Here is a 20,452-nt window from a genome sequence, read left to right as displayed (position 1 = left end):
GAGAGTGATGGGGAGGGGTGAGGTGATGGGGAGGGGTGAGAGTGATGGGGGAGGGGTTTGTGAGTGATGGGGAGGGGTGAGAGTGATGGGGGGGGGTGAGAGTGATGGGGAGGGGTGAGAGTGATGGGGGAGGGGTGGGAGTGATGGGGGAGGGGGTGGGAGTGATGGGGTGAGGGGTGAGAGTGATGGGGAGGGGTCAGAGTGATGGGGGAGGGGTCAGAGTGATGGGGAGGGGTGAGAGTGATGGGGGAGGGGTGAGAGTGGTGGGGGGGGGGGGGAGGTGGTGGGGGGGGTGAGAGTGGTGGGGGGAGGGGTGAGAGTGGTGGGGGGAGGGGGTGAGAGTGGTGGGGGGAGGGGGGAGAGTGGTGGGGGGAGGGGGAGAGTGGTGGGGGGAGGGGGGAGAGTGGTGGGGGGAGGGGGGAGGTGGTGGGAGGGGGGAGTGGTGGGGGGAGGGGGGAGAGTGGAGGGGGGAGGGGGGAGAGTGGTGGGGGGAGGGGTGAGAGTGGTGGGGGGAGGGTGTGAGAGTGGTGGGGGGAGGGGTGAGAGTGGTGGGGGGAGGTGGTGAGAGTGGTGGGGGGAGGGGTGAGAGTGGTGGGGGGAGGGGTGAGAGTGATGGGGGGGAGGATGGGGGAGGGGGGAGAGTGATGGGGAGGGGGGAGAGTGATGGGGAGGGGGGAGAGTGATGGGGAGGGGGGAGAGTGATGGGGAGGGGGGAGAGTGATGGGGAGGGGTGAGAGTGATGGGAGGGGTGAGAGTGATGGGGGAGGGGTGAGAGTGATGGGGGAGGGGTGAGAGTGATGGGGGAGGGGTGAGAGTGATGGGGGAGGGGTGAGAGTGATGGGGGAGGGGTGAGAGTGATGGGGGAGGGTGAGAGTGATGGGGGAGGGTGAGAGTGATGGGGGAGGGGTGAGAGTGATGGGGAGGGGTGAGAGTGATGGGGGAGGGGTGAGAGTGATGGGGAGGGGTGAGAGTGATGGGGGAGGGGTTAGAGGAGGGGTGGTGAGAGTGATGGGGGAGGGGTGAGGAGATGGGAGGGAGGGGAGGGGTGTAAGTGATGGGTGATGGAGGGGCAAGGTGTGGGAGGTGATGTTTGGAATGCTGGTGGAGGGGAGGAGTTATGTGGAAGGAGGGAGGGGTTGATGTGGTGAGGGAGGGGGTGTTAAGGGGCGAGCATGATGAGGCAAAGGAAGAGGGTATGAAATAGTGGAAGGGGAGAGGTGAGGGGAGGGTTGAGATGGATGGAGTGAGGATGTGTAGTGGTGAGAAGAGGAGAGGGGATGGAGGTTTAAAGAGAGGAGGGTGGTGAACAGGCCTGACCACATCCTGCAGCCCAGCCAAGAATTCACCAGCTTGAAGCTGCTGTTCCCATGAAACACAGAGAGTGCACCATAAGCCACAATGTTTCTGGGTGAGTCTACCAATATGTTCCATATTTACATGAAACATTTACATTGAAGGTTGTAGTCTCAAGTTCTGGTTGGACTTTAGCACCTTACTCGTGATCTTTGGCCACCAAAGCAGAGGGACAGTTGCAAATCAGTTTTATCTGGTTATGGGCACGGCCACAGTAACCATTTATAGAGCCAAGCAGCGGGCCATTGGCCGATCTGTCCAAAACAACAACCTGCCATGTGTCACTGGGCATCCAGGCCCGTCGTGCATCCTGAACAATGATGATAATGTTTTAGTTTGAGAATAATGTCAATATTTCAAGGACAATGATGTTAAATGAAAGAGCTGTCATTAGATGTGTTTGTGTTCTGTGTATATACAGAATGCAGCAATGTTTGGCTGCAGTGCTCACCTCGGGTTTTGGGGTCGGAGGGGTGGGTGGTATGTTACACAAGATCAACTTACTCACTGAATTTGCATTTACTTTCCCTGCTAATTCTGGGGTATCTTTGTGGCCTGGCACCTCCTAGGAAGGAGGTACAGGAGCCTGAAGACAAACACCCAACAGTACAAGATCAGATTATTCCCCTCTGCCTTCAGATTCCTATTTATTTTAAATAGTGTGTTTATAAACATGTAATTTATACCAATTCTGCTCCTGTACTGCACAATACTGCTGCAAAACAACAGATTTTATGATGTATATACATTATGATAAATTCTAATTCAAAGATTAAAATTTGATTTGAATTGCTTACAAAATTAACTTTATGGTGATGTTTGCTTTTTGACCAGGAGATGTCAGTCTGGCAGTTTACACAGAGCTTTCCACAGTCCAGGAATAGCTCTTAAAACGAAAACTTGTTTATGGGATTTCATGCTCTCCTAATGTGACCACAGCAAATGCCCTTTGACAATGAGATAATTGCAAGTAAATCTAATTCACGAGTTGCAATCAAGGAGGAGGTTCAGGAGCAACAAATTCAGGACCATCATGCTGGGGAATAGCTTTTATCACAGGCTGTGAGACTGATGAACGGCATCCTGGAATAATATAAATCATCCCAGATATATGTATATTGATTATTAATGTGATCATTAAGTTCTGTATTTTTGTGATCTGAAGAGGTGCAATTTGGTTGGCTTGTATATGCACAATCAGATGATAAATTTGAACTTGTCAAGTCTATTGGCATCTGATTGTATAAGTGTAACCCGACGAAACATAATTCTCTGGTCCATGGTGCAAAACATGCGGACGTCCAACCAGTACACGTGCAGGATAACTTGGGCAAAATATTGGGAGGAATTCCTTTCATTTTTGTGAAATGGATTTTCTGTAAACGATAAGGCAGGCAGCATACATGGGTAGTCACATTTTGGGCCAGGACCCTTTATCTTGACGAAAAAAAATCCCTTACTATTTTAGTCTCGATATGGGATCCAGACATGAAAAAATGTTGACTTCCCAGTTCTATCTGTAGATGGTGCCCGTCTTGCTGAGCCCCCAAACTTTTCATCATTTGTGCCAGATTTCAGTATCTGCTGCCCTTGTGCTCCTCTGGGAGTTTCTGTGTTCACCTAAATTAGCAGAGGTAGTCCTGTTTTATCATCTTATCTAAAGAACAACCTCACTCCTTCTGTCAGTCATAAGTGCCGGGCTACATTGTGTGGTTTTGTTTTAAGACAAGACATTGAACGGTTTTCAATTTGTCATACAGATATAAAAGTAAAAGGAGTTACGAGTTGTAAAAAAAAATCCAAATCAAGTTGAACAAGTCTGCAGACCTCGTGATTGTAGTGCAATGCACCAAAGTGTTCGAGCCCAAAGTCCAGATTATCAGTTCGACCAGTGTTGTGATTGGCTGTCTTCGCTTGTGGGTGCCAGTCTTGCTGTCAAATCCTAGGGCCAAGGTTCCTCTCCTCATTTAAAGTAGATGAATTCACATCTTTGTGGGCACAATGCTAGGAATGACCTCTGGTGAGAGAGCACACCATGGTCTAGAACAGGGGGTGGCCAACCATGTAATTTTACATTTTTAAATTTAGACATACAGCACAGTAACAGGCCATTTCAGCCTGTATCAGTGGCGCCCAATTAACCTACACTCCTGGTACGTACATGTGGCCTGAAATGGCCGTGCTGTATGTCTAAATTAAAGATTAAAAGGTTGGCCATCCCTGGTCTAGAGAAATGCTGTTTGGTCTGGTTGAAAATGTACAGTCAGATAATTATAAACAAAATTAGTGTTTTCAGGTCCTACTCTCACTCTAACAAGCCTTGTGAGGACATGAAATTTAATTCCACATTCCTTCATTGTATCAGGATTTTTCTTTCAGGAGGAGATAATGAACCCTCTGATGGTGACCTTGTTGGCTATCCTAGAACCCACAGTTGCATCGTTCTGGCATGTACTTTGTTGACCAGTACTTTTTTGTCACTTTGAGTAAATGTGGCACCACAGTGTGTATTGTTTGGCTGCCAAGGGAGTGGAGTGTGCCCTAAATACCTGATCCAAAGCTCACACTGCCGTGCAGCGAAGTGCGCGAAGAGGTGTTCATTGGACTCTTGCTCCACACAGCCCTGTGCATTTGGCAATTTCTCTTGTTAAGTGCTGCACTCTGTTCCAACTTGTTATTGTTAATCTGACAATTTTCTGAGGGCAACCCAATTATGGTTAGAATTAAAGCAACATTAATTTTGCAGGACAAAGAAAGATTCAACTGCAATAGTTTGGCAATTCTTGTTTTATGAAGAGGGTTTCTTATTGGTTGTTTATGAGCTGCCATGGTTTTCTTTTTAAGCCCCTGACATTGAATGATATTACCTTCACTGAGCACCCCACAATCAATGTTCTGTGAGCCACTATGGACCAGAAACTCCACTAAACAAGTCATATAAATACTATAAGTACAGTGAGCAACTTGCCTCCTAAAACACAAAAGCCTTTCTATCATTAACAAGATGCAAGTCAGGAGGGCTTTGGGATCCTCTCCAGTTGCCTGGATGAGTATAGCAAAACAGCGCCAGGAGAAAGCACCAGATTGATTAGTTCCACTGTCTATCCCAAATAGTCATTCCCTTCACCAGTGGTTCGTGGCAGTTGTTCGCCAAGACAATGCAGGAAATGGCAACAGGGGCATTGGTCCTCCCACAGCTTCCTTCCAAGTTGCACACCATCCAAACCTGCCAGTCCTTCACCACTGCTGGGTTTGAATCCTGCAATCAAAAAACACTTTGGGAGCACTCTGCTTCCTGAAAGGCAATAGTAGATGAGCAATAAACACTGATCTTGCATTCAACACAAAGAGCCAAAAAAAAAATTTTTTTCCATTTGGACCTACAAGGTAAAAGCATTTTTGGCCCACGAGCCTGGGCTACCCAATTTATACGCAATTGAAGGGAGCGAGGAAACCAGAGCACCCAGAGGAAACCCCCCAAAGACACGGAGAACATACAAACTCCTTACAGACAGCTCAGGATTCAAACCCCAGTCCCTGTTGCTAGCACTGTAATTTAAATAAATATCCTGCTTCAAGCGATCTTAAAGGAATTTCAGTCACTTTTAAAAAAATAACTTTGATACTTGGATATAATATATGAGAATACATGCCTAGATCTGCCTTCAAAGCAAAACAACAGTGACCCATCTCATCCATTGTTCAATGAATAATAGGCACTCTGCACATCTTGAATGTGCTCTGCTGGGGCAAGCCTAAACATATTTCTACTCTCTCATTATAAATCTAACAGGGGCACAAGTCACTTTTTTTTTAAATATTGTTTCTTAAACATAATTTCCCCTAATTTTCTGTATTTGATTTTTCTGTGCGACTTCTTGATTTTTTTTTCTCAAAGTGTTTACTTTCAAGTCTGCCTAGGAGTGCAATCTCTGGTCATTTTCAGTTCCATTCTGGAGACGAAGGTGTATTTTAGATGGCGATTCCTTGTGGTTGACTTCAATATAAGAAATTCAGTCAAATAGCGTGATATTATACACGTGTAGAATGGTGACCTTACAGAAGTGCATAAATTAAGAGGTCTGTAGATAAAATGAGTCCCATGATAGGGGAGTTCAAAACTAGAGAGGCATTAGTTTAAGGTGAGAGTGGAAAAATTTTAAAGGGATCCAAGGGGCAACTTTTTCCACAGAAAGGATGGGTAGATACGTGCAACAAGTTGCCAGAGGAAATGGTAAGGACAGGTACAATTAAAATCAATTTCGATAGACAAATGAATAGGAAAGGTTGAGAAGGATGTGGGCTAAACAGTTGCAAATGGGACCAGCTCAATTAGACAAATGGTTGACCTGGAGAAGTTGAGCCAAAAGTGCATTTCTGCTCAACTCTGTTAAACTGGGGTCCCTTCTTGCCCAGAAGTCGATGTGTACTAGGATTAGCACGGCAATGGTGACGCAGGTTCAAATCCAGTGCTGTATGGAAGGATTTTATATTCTCCCAATGCCTGCATGGGTTTTCTCTGCATGCTCCAGTTTCCTCCCACCCTCCAAAAATAAACTGACTCGATAGGTTATTTGGATGCAATTGGGTGGCACAGTTTGGTTTTAAATTTAACCACACAGCATGGTAACAGGGCCTTTCCGATCCACGAGCCTGTGCCACCCAGTTACACCCAATTGATCTATTACCCCAGTACGCATGAATGGTGGGAGAAAACCGGAGCACCCGGAGGAAACCCATGCAACATAGGGAGAACAATGACTTGGCCTTCACAACTACCCGTAGCAATAAATTTCACAAATTTACCGCCCTTTGGCTGAATAAATTCCTCTCAGTTTCTGTTCTGTGAACACCCTTCAATCCTCAAGTTGTGCCCTTGTGTCCAAGACTTTCCTACCATGGAGAAACTATTGTTGTATGTCCAGGTCTTTCAACATTCAAAATATTTCAACTAGATTCCCCCCTCGTCCTCCTAAATTCCAGTGTGTACAGGCCAAAAGCTATCAAAAACCCTTCATATGATAACCCTTTCAATCCTGGAATCATTCTTGTGAACCTCCTCTAGACCATCTCCAGCACATCCTTTCTTAAATGAGGAGTTCAAAACTGCTCACAACACTCCAAATGAGGTCTCACTTATAAAGTCTCAACATCACATCCTTGCTCTTGTATTCTATGCTCTTGAAATGAATGCCAGCACTGCATTACCCTTCTTCACTGCCAACTCAACTTGCAAGATTACCTTCAGGCTATCCTGCACGAGGAATCCCAGTCCCTTTGCATCTGGGTATTTTAAATTTTCTCAAAAGTCTGCCCATTTATTTTTTTCAACCAAAGTACATGACAGTGTACTTTCCTACATTGTATTTCATTTGCTACTTCTCTGCCCATTTTCCTAATCTATCCACATCCTTCTGCAACCTCCTGGCTTCCTTGACACTGCCTACTCCTTCACCTACCTTAACATCATCTGTAAACTTGGCCAAAAGGCCATTCATTCCATTACCTTAAACCAGTGGTTCTCAACCTTTTTCTTTCCACTTACATGCCACTTTAAGTAATCCCTGTGCCATAAGTGCTCTGATTAGTAAGGGATTGCTTAAGGTGGTAGGTGAGTGAGAAGGGAAGGTTGAGAATTACTGCTCTAGACCTAATGGTTACTGAAATATTTTGCTTGAGAAAAATTGTCATTGGCCCATTTCCTTTGGAGTTATGAAACCAAGCACATAACAAGTCAATTAGGTACAATTAAAACAGTGGTTTTCAACCATTTTCTTTCCACCAACATAGGACCTTAACCAATCCCTTACTAATCACAGAGCACCTATGGCATAGGGAATACTTAAGGTGGTATGTGAAAGGAAAGAAAAAGGTTGAGAACCACTGATCTAAATCATTATCGTACAACATAAAAAGTAGTTCCAATACTGACCCCTGTGGAACACCACTAGTAAATGGCAGCCAATCAGAATATGATCCCTGTATTTTGACTCTCTGCTTCCTGCCAATCAGCCAATGCTCTACCCACATATGTTAACTGTTACACCTATGGGCTCTTGTTAAGTCAAGCAAGATTTTCCCTTAAGGCTTTGGCCTATCTTGTCATGTACCTCCAAGTACTGGTATGTGCATCCTTGGTCGATGACTTTCCTTCTGCCCTCTTTCAAAATCAGTCAGGTGTTCATTATTGCATTGAGAGCCTTCTTGAAGTGAGCCCACCAGGAAAAGCCAGGTGAAAACTATTAACATGGCACTAATGATAAACCACTCAGGCAATAGTCAGCCACACTTTTCTGCCCATTAATGAGAAGTTAAATAAAAGCAGTTGCAGTAGAGCATGTGGTCTTGATGTCTGCTCTGTCATTTGATAAGATAAGAGCAAATCTTTTACCTTAGCACTGCTTTCCTCCAGTAACTCCAATGTATTCAGTTTCCTAGGCAATTTTTAAAACATCCATAAATTACTCTGGGGAAAACCAAAAGATCTGCCTGCACTATTTTTGAAATGTAACTTTTTTTTGCACTAACTGCAACTGATTTTTTTTAAATGTATCTATCCTTTGATATATCTCTTTTACTGCCTTGGCATATTGTGGTCAATTAATTTCTGCTCCTGTATGGATGCAGGAAGTAAATATTCCTGTGAATCTTGTGTACATTATGTATATGGTAATTAACTTGTCTCATTTCACATTTAAAAACTTATTAATATGTCTTGAATAGAATCTCCAGAGAAAAAATAACAGCTGGTGTTGATGAACATCAGTGGGAATAAAGAAAGGTAACGTAAAGTCATTGAGGAGATGGAGGCCATGTGAGGTATTGTAGGGAGGGATTGGATCAAGGGAGAAAAGATAGTCAAGGTAAGATGAAACTTGTTCAGTGGGACAAAAGCGACCAGAAACAATGAGTCTACTAGAAGTCGGGATTGCTGAACTGAGTGGCCTCTTGTGTTGTAATGAGGAACTAATTAGTCATTGAATTGAGATGTAGCTATATAAATTGTCAGTGACCACATGGTGGCCTTGTTTAGGAAATTCTAATTGTTGACAAACTGTCTTTAGTGCTGCATTTCAGATTGTAAGCTGCCTGACTGCAGGATCCATTTAGTTTTAGGGTCTTTACTGCATGCAGTTTTAAGAAGTGTCATAACAGGGAGGAAACAACCGGAACAGAAAGAAGTAATTCTTAAATGTAGCATATGTTTTTAATTCATCTTTCGCCAGATCGCTTTACCAAGAGGTGAGGCAAGTGTCGGCTTCTTTAAAATACTTGGCTCAATATGAGCTCACAGGGCTGATAGTTATTTTAATTTCATTTCCTTAAGCAATTTAAAAAGAGAGTTGCAGCCTTGAAACTGTTAGTGGCTTTTCATGTGGGAGATGGGAACTGCTCAATGAATCTTTGTCCAGCCGTGGGAAAGAAGGTGTGAGGAAGAGATGGATATGTTGCAACTTGCAGGAAATATTGAACCCTCCGTATCTACGAGGCACAAGTCCAACTGCCTATGGGCTTTAAATCAAACATCTTGACATCTATTTAGAAATTGTTAAATTAGAGGCATGTCCATGTTGTCTGAAACACTTTAAATGGCACGGGTAGATTACCCTCCCAGCAGTTTGCACAGCTCCAACCCTTTGCACAAGGGAGTTTGGTTTCGATAACACACCCTTTTGCTTTCAACAATCTAAACTTGTTAATGTGAGAAGGGTTGGTAAAATTGCACTTTTCACTACAAATGAATTTATTCATTTTAATGGAGATCAAGTATTCAACATCTCTCTATCTCACACTCACACTCTTCAGTGGCACACCTGCTCCCTCTGAGCACTTTTTCAAAAGTGGCACCTTTCCTCCCCCTGCTCCAACGTTACTGCCACATACACCCCCCCACCCGTTGCCGAACATTTAGCCATTGACTCACCATATGGTATGTGTTGTGACGCCTCTTTTATGTGGTCACTCCCCCTATCTTTAGAACCTGGCTTCACCCTTGACACGATTTGAACTTTCAGGATTTCCCTCCGTACACTTCTTTTTGAAGGGTCTTGACTAAGTGTCTTTAACCTGAAATGTTAACTCTTTTTCTCTTGCCACATAAGACCTGCTAAATATTTCCAACATTTTCTGTTGTTATTTCAAATTTCCAGTATTTAAATTTTTTTTCATTACTTCCCTTCCTTCAACTATTTTGTAAGATTTTTTATAATCAACTTTTATTCCTTCCTTTTTTTTGATCTTTCCCTTCTTGGCACTGCCTCTGTAGGTGTCTGTGACTTCTTTATCACAAAGCAAATTTTTTGCAGAAGGCTACAGCAGGATTTCTCAACCTGTGTTCTGCAAACCACCAATGGTCCAAGGGTTTGTTATAAGTGGTCCATGGTTAGTGAAGGAATACTTACTGTGGTCTGTGAGCTAACTCTAAATTGCAAACTGGGAGACTGCTTCACTGTCTACCTTTGCTCTTCCGCAACAATGATGGGGATCTTCCATTTCTGAGCCCATTTCCACACTGAGATATTTATCCATGGCCTCGTGCACTATCAAACCAAGACCACCCATCTAATTTTACCACTCTCCAGTTGGATGACATTAATCTTGGCCTCTCTGGATCCTGTAGCCTACTCCCTGATCTCCCTCGGTCTTCTTTCCTCCAGCTTTCCACCCCTTTTCCTCTCCATTCATAGAGCATCCCCTCTCCCCTTGTTTGCTGGTGTGCCCCCCCTGCCCTGTCCTTTATCCACCAATTACTTCCTGCTTGTGGGACTATGCTGCTTCCCCCAACCATTTTACACCAGCCTACATTTTCTCCATAGCTTGATGAAGGGCTGAAGCCTTAAATGTTGGTTATATATCTTTATCTTTGCCATATAAAGTACACTGTTTGACCAGATGAGTTTCTCCAGCATTGTGTTTTTACTTCAATCACGATGTCTGCACTTTGGTGTTTTATCCAGACTAGAAAATTGATACTGCTTTTTACAGAACATTATGAATATCTATTCTCGCTATTTTACTGCACAATTCTTCCTGTGAATACACTACTTTTAACTCTCCATTCAACTTGTTCCATTTACTCTGAGCAATGTATCATCTTCAGTAAATTCAACCATCTTCAACATGAAGCCACAACCAGATACACCTTCTCCCCACCTCGTTTTAGTATTCCAAACCAAAGAATTCAATCTTTCCATGACTCCCTAGTTCTCTCTTCCGCCTCTAGCAACACAAACTCCCATTCCTTGTGAAAGTGTCAGAGATGCAACAACTTTAACCTTTGCCAGAAGCCTTCATATCAGCTTCTTTGCTCATCAGAACATTTTCCAGTGTATAAGCCTGGACAATTGGTGTCAGAAAGCTCTCCCATCTGATCCTAATTCTGAATCGAAGCAAAACACAAAAGTCGCAACATCCTCAGAAGGTGAGTGTTTAAGGGAGAAATGTTGACAAGGAGGAGAGGGGAAAACTCCAAAGGCACTAGAGGGAAATAAAACCATGAGGAAATTTACACAAGAAATGCTGAGAGAGAAACAGAATTAACACAGTTAAACAAAAAAGTCTGCATATGCTGGGGTCGAGTGCAATACACAAAAGTGCTGAATTCATAGGAAGTAAAAGGCAATTAACATTTCGGGCCTGAGACCTTCATCAGGAATCCCAAAGGGTTCAGGCATGAATCATTAGGTGCTTTTACACAGCAGCTGAAGAGCAGGAAATTTCCTGCTCTTGTGACAGTATAAAAATGTCGAGACAGAATTTATTATGTAAATTTCATCCCGTCATTTTTCCACTGAGACCCCTACACATTTTTACGAAATAACTGCAGTGTAAAATGACCGCAGCCACTCTGTAAGAAACAGGCCTAATGAATACGACATTCTCCCCTCCAACAATCTCCACAACACAGGAAGGCTGTGTAAAAGTGCCCCTGTGTAAAAGACCATATTGGGACACACTGGAGATAAGTATGCTCATTTTTTAAAATAATTTCAAAGTTCCTGTGTAAAAAAAATACCACGTGGTTGCCTTTTACTTCACGTAGATGCTGGGTGATCTGCTGAGTTTCTGCAGTACTTCTGCACATTGCAACAGAGCTAATGTTTCAGACTGAAGACCTCTCATTGGAAGTGAGAAATCAAACATACTGTACTTTAAGTTGCAGAAAATGGATGTCAATGAACAATAAAGCAAAGGGAATATCTGCAACAGGGTGAAGACAAAAGGAGAGGGAGAATGATTTAAATTATGGTGGTTCCGGCTGAGAAAATGTGAAGGCTCATAAACCACAACTATTCTGTCTGAAGAAGATGCCTTAAAAGGAGATGAATTTAAACAGAGAAATAAGTAAAAGCAAGGAGAAATTATTGTTGCTGGAAATATGAAATAAAATGGAATGCAGAAATTGGTTGTGATATCAGGTAGCATCTGTGGATAGACAAAAACTGAATTAAGTAGAAAGGCTGGTTATCTGACTTTGCTGAATTCAATCTATAATGTTGTAACCTGTCCACAAAGAGGTGAGATGTTTTTCCACATCTCTTTCTATTTACATCTTCAGACAAATAAGTGGGAGTATAAAGACTTTGAGACCCTTTCTCAGCTGACACCCCCACTTGTGTCACCACCAACATCTTGGTCTCCTTCACTTCCCATTCTCCGCAACTTCAAACATATAGATTTCTAACCCTTCCCATTTCCTTTCCATTCTCTCTGTGATGTTTAAACTCTGTCCCATTTCGCTGATTACTGTAAGAAACAGTTTTCCACCATTTATGAGGGATGTGAAACACAAAAGACTGCAGGCACTGTGATTGTAGTAAAAACAGAAAAATGCTGGAAGAACTCAGCAGGTCATATGTCCATAGGAGGTAAAGATACATAATCAACATTTCAGGCTTGAGCCCTTCATCTTGGTATGAGCTCATACCTTGAAGGAGGGCTCAGGCTCAAAACACTGGTTAAATATCTGTTGTGCTACCACTATGTATATAGATGTACATATTTGCTGTATTGGGCTGGCCCACACCTGAACCTCCCAGATATCCGCATAAAGGCTGTTACGCCCAAACCCCTCCCTCAGTACTTGCCTTGGAACCAGGCCAACAACATGCAAGCTGAGCTGACACTTTAAGGTGATTAAAGCCTATTGATCATGATTTTCTGACTGATTCTGGTTGATTGGTAATACATTATCTTTACCTCCTACGGACACTTCATGACCTCCATCATTTTTATGTTCTTTCACTATTTACCTCCTCTTATCCCTCTGTAATAATAAATGCTGTCGCTAAAAGATACTCTGTTCCAAGGGTAAAGCCAAAACCACCTCTCTCGATATGGAAGCAGAGCCATAAAACACACATCTGTTTGATTCAGCTGTTCCCATCCCATTTAGTTACTTATTCCCTTATCCCTTGAAAAATACAGGTGACTAACTAACATGTGAACTAAGCTTCAGCGGGCACTATGGGAAATTAATTTAAATTTGGTCTTGGTCCTTGACCTGCAGGATGTGACATGCATGTCCCAACCATGATGGAATAATGTCACCTCCATACCACTCACCAACACAGTCTCAGCTACAGTTTCTCCTTTTTTTTCCACAATATGGTGACTGTAATCATGACACGTGTCAGATAGAGGCCATTTGACCTATTGTGCCCTTGCCAACCAATAGCAGAGCTGTCTAATTCATCCCACATCCTGTTCTTTCCCCTGAGCCCTGTAACTTCTTTTCCATGCACATTCTTCCTCTACCTATCAGAAGGTTTATGTTGACTGTTTGTGTTTTGTTGCAATGATAAGGCCTTTGCTCAATGATTCATCTGAAAACCAACAACTCTGAACTTCCTTTATGATTATTTGTTGGGAAATAGTGCAGTAATATGCTGAATAAAGATCGGAGTAGGACCACAGGCTGAGCGTGACAGGAAATTGACCTTCTTGTGGGCAGGGAAATATACAGGGCTGATAGTGGCAAGATCTCCCCTGTGCCAGTGATGGGCAAGAATCACTTCAGCACTTTGTCCATACTCTATCAAGAGTGTCACAGATATGACTGTTGTGCTCTGAATCTCTAAGCTGGGATTTGACCAAAATCAGAGTCTTTCCAACAGAAGCAAGGCCAAAACTCGAGTAAATCCCACTTAAAATACAGTTGTGGCTTATTTATAATTTATCCACCAATCAAGAAAACAGTGAAGAAACCACTCAATCCATTTAATTTAAATAAGACTAGGGAGAAGGAAATAGGCTCGGATTCACATTGTTCCTCAATCGTGGGGATTGGAGACCTTGATTTGATTTCAGTGACAAACTGCAAAAACTGGTCAGTGATTGTTCAGATGAAGAGGGTAAAAGAACTTAATAAAATTAAAACAGGGCCGCGGGCTGAAGGCAACAGGAGGTTCGCAATCACTCTGTGGGTGGAGATGCTTGGCCTTAGGGGGTTTTGGTAAGGTTTGGTTCCTTAACGTGTGGAGCCATGAATTCGGCTGCCTAGGCGTGCGTTTGTCATGCAGGTGTTGTGACATCTGGCAGCTCCACTAACTCTGGCGCGTGGGAAACTACACCGAAACTGCTTACTCAATCCAATTGACAGAGGGCGGTGAGCTGGGCTGGCTGCAGGTCTGGGCTCGTTCACACCAGCACACAGCACAGGCGACAGCTTCAGTGTGGGATTTCTGCACCATTGTTTTTTGTGACAACGCCTGCACCTGAATGTTCTGCCTGGTGTTACTCATGCGATTAGCAGAGGTTACAAAGGCAACAGGTGGAAATCTCCCCACTCCACACCATATCTCCTTGGCCCTTTCCTACTTAGACATTGTAAGCTTAATACCACCAGGATTAAACCAAAAGGACACCCAGCATGGTTTATGCAACTCCAGGTATGTTGGATAGAGTGAGAGGAGGATCAAAAAGATATGGGGGAGGGGACGTGCAGGGGAGATTAAATAACCAAATGAATAATAGTGTAAGGTTGGTTATAAATGGACACATAAGACACAGATGATGGATCAAGAGGAGATTAAATGACAGGTGTAGTAATGTTACTCAAATAGTGTTTGAGCCTTTTAGACCAATATATGAACATACATGGATGTGGATTGTATGCAGGCAACAGAGATTTACTTTAAATTGGCATCATGTTTGGCAAAGTAGTTCTCAAACGTTTTTTCCACTCACATATCACCTTAAGTAATCCCTTACTAACCACAAAGGATCTATGGCATTGGAGCTCTGTGATTACTTAAGGTGGTATGTGAATGGAAAAAAAGGTTAAGAACCACTGTTCTAAGCTGTTAAGAAAAAAACAAGGTTTTGCAAAGGCTAGTGTGCCAACTGGAGTGCTGTTCATCAGGTTTAATGGAATCTCATCGTCAGGAAGCCATTTGGCCCATTGAGGCTATGCTTGTGGAGCAATCTTATTAGTCCTGCTCTTCTTTTTCCCTGCAACTTTGATGTTTAGAGCCTGTCATATATGAAACCAATTCCCATTTTTAGGCCATGATTAATTCTGGTTCGACTACCAACTCTAGGTGAAATCCCATCTCTGCACAGCTTCCCTTCAATTCCATTCCTTGTCTGACATCTTTGCTTTTGACCCCTCTCACAGGCTAAGGACAGAGAGGACACAGTTGGGAGTATTACAGAGAATTAAATGACAGGCAACTTCAAGACAGATACATGGATGGGAAGAATATGGATTGGGTGCAGGTCAGTGGGACAAGGCAGAATAATGGTTCAGCAAAGACAAGAAGGGCTGAAGGGCCTGGTTCTGTGCTGTGCTGTAATATTCTATGGATCTACCTGTGGAGTTGAAACACATTCCCTTTCTCTTTGATGGCATTACCATTGACTTCTCTAGTTTCTGCTAGCCCACTCTAATACTAAGTTCTCAGTCAGCATTTTTTCATTCATTTTTGTATCAGAATGTGCACTTTGGTAGCAAATCTGGCATTTATTCCTCAGCTTTAACTGCCCTTGAAAATGGTGGTCATGAACCATCTTCTCAATCCACTGCAACCTTTCTGATAAAGACCTTCCTCAATGTTGTTAGGTTCCAGGGTATAGATTCAGCACCATGTTTCCTAGCTAAGAAGATGTACAACTTGCAGTACAAAAATAGGCTCTTTGACCCAACTCATCCATGCCAAATGATGTATACCTAGGATAATCCCTTTTGCTGGCATTAGGCCTGTATCCCTCTCCTGTCCAAATGTTCTCCATTAAATGCTGTGGGGTGGCATGGTCAGCATAGAAGTTTGCACAATGCAATTGCAGCTCCAGTGATTGGGACCAGGGTTTGAATCTGGCACTCTCTGTCAAGAGCTTGTACCTTCTCCCCATGTCTGTATGGTGCTCCAGTTCCTCCCACCATTCAGAAAATGTGCCTGGGGTTGTAGGTCAATTGCATGGTTCAGGACTGTGGGCCAAAAGGGCCTGTTACCATGCTGTATGTGTGTATGTCTAAATCTTTTAAAAAGTATCTGCCTCAACCACTTCTGTAGTTTGTCGCATTTTACCACTACTCTCTGTATGAGAACCCTGACCCTCAGATCACCTTTACAATTTTTCTCTTTCACCTTGAACCTATGCCCACTAACTGTACACTTCCCCACCATAGCAAAAATATGTCTGCCTCAAACAATTTTATAAACCTTGATTATATCTCCCCTCAGTCTCCTACATTCTAGTGAGAATAAACCCAGCCCATCCAATCTCTCCCTCTAAGTAAAGCCTTCAATTCCAGCCAATGTCCTAGTGAAGCTCTTCTGCACACTTTGTAATCCTACTACATCTTTTCTGTAGCATGGTGACTTGAACTGTACACCATTCCCTGGATACAGCCTCACCAATGCTTTGTACAGCTGAATCATTACATCCCAACTCCTATACACAATGCTTTGACTGATGAAGGCAAGCAAGCTTTTTCCAATATCCTAACCACTTGTGTTGCCATTTTGAGGAACCCATGGATATGCATCCCGAGGCTCCTCTGTGCATCAACAGACCTCAATTCTTGCCATTAACTGTATGTATTTTGTTTGACATTCCAAAATGCATTGCCTCTCTCTTCTGTGAATTCAATACAAAAATGATATGATTGAGCAGAGTCAACATGGAGGGAAATTCATACATGACTAATTTATTCAAGCTCTGAGAATGAATGCAGTGCAGCAGTTAACTTGGACCCAATACACGTGGTGTGGAGTTGTACAGCAGTTGGTGCTCCTTCCCCCAGGGTTGATAAGTGGCAACAGAGAATCAAAAGTGGGTGGCACGGTTACCATAATGTTATTGCAGGGCCAGCGAGCCGAGTTCAAATCCTGCACTGACTATAAGGAGTTTGTACATTCTCCCCGTGTCTGCGAGGATTTCCTCTTGGTGCTTTGGTTTTCTCCCACCCTTCAAAAACATGGGCTTGTAGGTCATTTGATTGTAATAGGGCGTCACGGGCTTATGGACTGGAAGGGTCTGTTACTGTACTGTATGTCTTTTAAAAAATTTACAAAATGGAATTTATGGGCACATGTGAGAGAATAAGTTGCCAGGGATGTAAGAAAAGGGGATAGTATTGATGATATTCTTCTAATGTTGTAATAAGTAAGTATTTGGAGTTCCAGAATGCTTTTAATGTCTCTGGTGAACAAGGTTAGAGCACATGGATTTGGGGACAAGCTACTGGTGTGAATTGAAAGTGCTTTAACCTTTCCGCTGCTCTACAGCCATTGAGGCTGAGTCAAAATCCTGGAATTTCCTCCCTTAAGCACCTTCAAGCAGAGGCACTAGTTTTTAATGTGGACCCACTCCCAATAACTGGCTAGGACCAAGGACAATGGAAAAGCCAGATCTCCCCTCCCCTCCACGGATTGGGTCATTGTTGAATCGTTTTCTTTTCTACTTCCAACCTGCTCAAATACAAGTGTGTTGCATCTAGGCATGAATGTTGGTTAATACAGTGAATGATGTGATTAAAGGAAAAGGCACCTTCTCTCCGACTCCTTTTACTGTGTTCACAGTTGATCAGTTCGCAGGCTCTGTGTCAAAGAGCAAAGCTATCCTTGAAGTTCAAGTTTGGGCGTCCTGTCTTGTTCTGATCTTACTGGTGAACAGAGACGATAACCCATTCAGAAACAGCAGTGTCGCGATGCGGGAAGTCGGAACCATGACCGCATCACGCACGATGTACTGTATTAGATGTACTGTATGGAGATAGATGACGTGCTAATCCGGTTGCTTCATGCTAAACTTGAGCAACACCTTGGCTACCACCATGACATATACAGGTGTGCTCCAGAGAGCTGAACACCTGCAGGGCTGCCTGCCACAACACACCGCACACCACTAGACATCGGGAACTCAAACTGCATTTTCATCTTTCTCGTTTAAACGATAGATTTTGTTCTATTTACGTGGGCAATTAGAGGGCGTGCGTAGCACCAAGAAGTATACAATATTTATCAATATTTATCATCATCGTGTGATTACAAACGCACTGCATATCTGACAACCTCAAACCAACCATTACAACACGATTATCAAATGCTTTTAAGTGAGGAAGTGAGCCACGTACTTTCCTTAACCTAATATCACCAGATAACCCACATTTCATTTCATTGCTGAGGATTGGAGTTCAATACTGGAAGTTAATTTTCAAGAAGCAATAGCGAACGAGATTGTGAATTTGCGTCCCCAACCTGTACTGTTTCAGAACAAATATTCGGCTAGTTATTTACTGACTCATTGAGAATAATTATCCGCAGAATCCAGTCATTTAGATTTACACGATAGATTTGACGTATGGTAAAGCAAGAACCTAAGTCCTGTACCCAAAGGCAAATTACAGAAATTGCAGGAAATAACGAGCTCGTTTTTTTTTGGAAAGAAAATCTCTACTGCTTCTACATTGCGGTGGGTATTTCAGTGTGGATTTGGATAAATTTGTCCTGGAAATATTTAGTGAACTGGAGAATGGAGATTTGGGGTAATAGCCATAATCTGAATATTTTTCTAATAGTTTAATTATTCAGAATATTTGTACCAAGTATTTAAGTAATTTTAACCTCGTAGATCTTAATGTCATATTAAAATAATAGAATCCTTTCATCTGCTTGATGTAGGGCCAACATAACGTCGTCGGTGTACACCATAGTTTAACAGCCAATGCGGATAGAATAACAACCGACAGTTTAACTTTAAGTAAGTGTAATGCAATAGTAAAAGAATAAGGATTTCGTTCTGCCAGGGGAAATTAAACTCTTGTGCACTTTTCAGCTCACTGTACTGACGGCAAACGCCGTAGAAAGTTTGAAAAAGTCCGCAGATATTTCAAACAGTCCACATCGCAATTTATATAGGGACATGGACATGGCCCACGATACACGTGGACCACGAAGTGATCTATTTTCAGAATTTTTACTTATTTTAAACTGCACTTTAGGTGAAAGGTGGATCGTGATATCACTGGACAACGAAGAATTTGCTTCCTGAACAATTTTGGGTGTATTTTATGCATGTTGGGCTGCTAATCACGAAATTCACATTAAAATGTTCCTGTCACGTTCCGTTTTTTAGATATAACCTATTTTTGTGATTTCTTGTCATATTTTAAATCTAATATATGTTACTCACAAAGCAAGCTGTTTTGGTCAGTCCAAGCCTGCTTGGGCATGCACTCACTGCAGGTGCTTTGCAAATGTCTTAGACTTGAGCATGCTTAGATAGATGCAGACAGATTATAAAAGCAGCTCACATATATGGATGTTGTGCATTACATTGATTCAGAATGAATGCATATTGATGCCCGTTCTTCAGGCAATAACATTTACTTCTTCAGGAAGATTCAATAAAATTATATATGATCTTGGTGCAGTCAATGATGAACATGGTGAAAGGCAACTGGAATCCATTAATGCTGGCCGACTATTGCTAGGCACTGACACGAAAGGCATCAGATGCTGAGTACAAATGAAAATCAGCAGCAAAATATTTTAGGTCAGTTGAACGAATCCAAAGTGTCAGCCACATTATGCAATTAAACATGCTAAATTCAATAAAGGTTAATTTACTGTTTCTCCAACTTCCTATATGATACAGCATATCTTAAATTATCTTTGTGCTCAGTTTGAAGTTGCCTATCATAATCCCCAAATTTTATTTCCAAGAACTAAAAACTTTTGAAAAAAAGTATTGTCCTATGTATTTATTGATCAGGAAAAGATGTAAACCACAGATCCATTGGTCTGCAATGTTATGCTGCATTGACCACTCGCTCTTATGTTGTGTTGGCTGTGAGGAAGGCAGTAACACTATCAGCCAGTTAACAATGAACGAAATGGAGATGGAAGAATTGGGGTGGTCCATGAATTATAGAAAAGCAACCACATCTTCTTTAGTAGAGTCAAGATCCAGAGTGAGCTGGCCAAAAAAGAGTATCTTGTTTTAAAGAATATCAATTTTATTGAAAAGAAAAATAGGTCTAACCAGAACTGGGGGACTAGAATTAGACTTGGTCTAATTAACATGCCATATAATGATGCTGGTGTTCAGAACATGTGGTTTTATTTGGTCTGTTTTATTTCATACCATTTTATTAAGAATGGCAATTATGTGTCTTCAACAGCTCAATTCCCCTAGTACCCAGATAATGGAGGACCAATAGGTATGATGACAGATGCCGTGCAGATATGTGTCACCTGGTCCAGCATGGTAAGAATGGTAAGGGAGTGTGGCCTATGATTTTCCAAACAAACCGAGCACTGGATACTTGGTGTTCATTGAATAAGCACAGATCAGTCAATTTAATGCTGATAAGTTATATGAACGATGGTTAGGGTCAGAATTATATTGCTAATTATCATAGATTTGTTGAAAGACATTAGTGTCTTGATAACGTTTTGATAATATTTCAAATATAGTCAACTTGGTGTCATGCAGGTGGACTTCCAAATTCATTTGATAAAGTAGGAGATAATAAACTAATAATAAACTAATCATCAAGATTGAAGACCGTGTAATTACAGGTGCTGTGGACAGAAATCAGCTTGATCACAGGAAGAGTTGGCCAAGATGGGAGTGTACAGTGGAGTTCTCT

The 20,452-nt window shown here is 42.4% G+C and overlaps 1 long non-coding RNA gene across 4 annotated transcripts in view; it reads left to right on the top strand.

Annotated features, from left to right (window-relative positions):
• The first annotated feature begins 1,206 nt into the window (after positions 1–1,206).
• LOC138754349 (uncharacterized) overlaps positions 1,207–20,452 on the top strand; it is a 40,402-nt gene continuing 21,156 nt past the window's right edge. For all 4 annotated transcript variants that reach the window (XR_011351684.1, XR_011351681.1, XR_011351683.1 and 1 more), the window contains exons 1-3: positions 1,207–1,408; positions 18,480–18,558; positions 19,982–20,076. This is a non-coding gene — a long non-coding RNA (uncharacterized lncRNA). The remainder of the gene's footprint in view (positions 1,409–18,479; positions 18,559–19,981; positions 20,077–20,452) is intronic.

The sequence above is a fragment of the Narcine bancroftii genome, chromosome 2 (genome assembly GCF_036971445.1).
Source record: "Narcine bancroftii isolate sNarBan1 chromosome 2, sNarBan1.hap1, whole genome shotgun sequence".
Lineage (NCBI taxonomy): Eukaryota > Metazoa > Chordata > Chondrichthyes > Torpediniformes > Narcinidae > Narcine > Narcine bancroftii.
This window is presented reverse-complemented; position numbering and strand designations above follow the sequence as displayed.